Raw genomic sequence first — 2,738 nt, 5'->3', positions numbered from 1 at the left:
ATTGTCTGAACTCCACAGAGCTTCACCTTATTCACTCTGGGGTGAATTCCCCTGTAAAGTGAACAGTCTATTTGCCTTCTGTAAATCAACCCCTATGTGTGTCAAAGCATGTTCTAGCTAATTGCACGCTTGTTCAGCAGACTTGCATTGCATGACCAGGCAATCTTGCAGTGCATGTGAGTGGGATGGAAGTCTTTATATTGTGCATGGCCAATTACTGATAAAGATGTGATAAGAGGAACGGCTCTGACTCACGAATGCAAGCAAATGGGTGGAGACACATCCTGCCATTATGCAGTCCAGGGTTTGATGTGAGTATGGAAAAAGCTTAACATGCTAATGGTGGGCTCATCATAAATGCTGTGCACTGCTACAGTATATACTGTTCTTAATAAACAATGACATACATCCAACTATTATATAAAACAACTGCCTAGCATTGGGAAACAGCAAGAAAAACTATAAATACACAAACTGTTTGATTTACTTAAGGTAAATAAGCTGTGCAGTTTGCAAATGCTGTTGTTCCAGAGCTAAGTGAATGAGGGGAAGCTCTGCTGACATTCATCATTTAATTATGGGCAAGAGGAATTCTGTTTTTCTCTTTTGTTCAATGGACCGACACAGCTCCTGATATTCATAACCATTGGGTTATACTGCCCCCTACAGGAGTAGGACACTAGGCAGAAAAGAATTCTGGCTACACCCATGGCAGTCCAAGGGGGTATACTCCCTCTCTCTGCTATAGCCAATCAATTGCCCAACTGGGCGACATGTTGGATAATCTAGAGCCTGTGGTCACACTAGTCTGGCCAGCGAGTGCGTGCAGACCTCAGCTTCACGGTAGGTTGGCCTGCGAGTTAAACGCCTCGCAAGGTCGCATACGACCAGGTCTCAGCCTGGGTCACAGCGTTCTTCCTGGCCAACAGCCTCCGATTTCGATGGAGAGGGGTTCTGTCTGGAGCAGTGCCCGCCTAGTTCTATGGTGATTAACTGTCCCCCCTCTCCCCCTGGAGGGTTTTGGGGTGGATGTGGGCCCCTCCTTGGGACAGTTGGACCCCTGGGTTCCCCTTCTTCCTGCAGGCACCCTCTCTTGCCAAGTCCCCCATCCTGCCCCCCCTCCATGCTGTGGCTGTTTGGGTGGTCTGGCCACTTTCCTGGGATGGGCGCAGGCCGCTAGCTGGTGATGGGGGGCGGGGGCATGCACCGCTGATAATTGACTGTGCAGGGGGGGGTTGTACCTAGTGGGGGCTCCTGCCAGGGCCCCCTGTCCTGCCTGGATCTGTTCTTGAGGCCTGGTCTCCCTCCTGCGTCCCCATAAGCCTCGTGATGCCGTGCGGGGCCACCATTTTCTTGTAGCCTGTGTGTTTCTATACACAGCGGCCATGTTTGTGTAGCCTGGCGGCCATTTTGTTGTGGTTTGCCATTGGAAATAGCGGCGGCCATGACAGTGGAGCCCTGTGGGCAGCGATTTCCACGGTCAGATCCCCTCCTCCTCCTCTCATGGTGCTGACTCCTGGATCATTTTACTTCTGATCGCCGCACGTGTAGTGCAGATTCTCCTGGTGGCTGCAGATGCCTGTTTCTGTGGGTGGTGAGTCTGGTGGGATCTGCTCCCTCTCTGCTGAGGATCGCTTGGTGCTTTGTGCCTGGCAACCTGGTGGTGCTGCCAGTGGGATGGGAGTTCTCCCTTAGCAGTGTTTTACACTTTTTGTGGGGTCCCCAGGTCTCTCATGGAGTCTTTGGAGCACATTTCCCCACCTGATCCCCTCTCTGAGGCTGCAGGGCCCTCCAGGTCCCAACCATCCATTCATGCTGGTCCTGAAGTCCCTTGTGTCCCGGGTGGAGGAAGCTTGCGGGCGACCGGCTAGAAAAAAGCACCCCCCGCCTTCCCCTGACTCATCAGATCCTAAATCTGATTCAGCTGCCTTAGACGTGGTGGGACTCACCCTGCTGAGTCTGCAACCACACGCCTGGAATCCTCTGATAGTAAGGATGATTCCTCCATGACTGCGACCGCACACGAAAAGGCGCTTTTGGATGCACTGATTGTATTTGTGCGTGAGAACCTGAACATAGAGGATACAGCTGAAGCTGCGACAAAGGCGCAGGTGCCCTTTGGCACTCCCAACCCATCCATAGCGGCAAAGGTGTTTCTTTTCCCTGCCTATTTTGACAGAATTGTCCCTAAAGAGTGGGGATGACCAAAACATCCCGTGAGGTCCCTAAGCGCTTTACATGGCGTTACCCCTATGAGGAGTCTCTTCTTAAGAAGTGGATTGTGCCACCCGTGGTGGACCCTCCAGTTTCTAGATTAAACAGGGTAACCATCATTCCCATTGAAGAGTCCCAGGCCTTTAAGGATCCCATTGACCAGAAGGCAGAGGCTGTGGCCCGCACTATGTACACTCTGGCTGGTTTGGCAATAAGGCAGTTATTCATCATTGCCCTAGTGTCACAAACTCTGACTGAGTGGGCTAAGCTCTTACACAGTGACCTGGAGGGGGAACAGCTCCCCCCTGCCTTTTGCCAAGCTGGCAGACAAGCTGGTCAAGGAGCTGCAGTTTATCTGTGATGCCTCTTTGGATGCGGCTCCCATGAGGGCTTGCCTCTCTGTTTTGGCAGTGGTCCTTTCGGCGTGCCTTTTGGCTCAAGTGCTGGTCTTTTGGATCAGACTTCAATAAAGGCCTTGACCGATCTTTCTTTTCAAGGAGATTGCCTGTTTGGAGGTACCCTGG

This window comes from Pelophylax lessonae (genome assembly GCF_965119305.1).
Source record: "Pelophylax lessonae genome assembly, chromosome: 6".
Classification (NCBI taxonomy): domain Eukaryota; kingdom Metazoa; phylum Chordata; class Amphibia; order Anura; family Ranidae; genus Pelophylax; species Pelophylax lessonae.
This window is presented reverse-complemented; position numbering follows the sequence as displayed.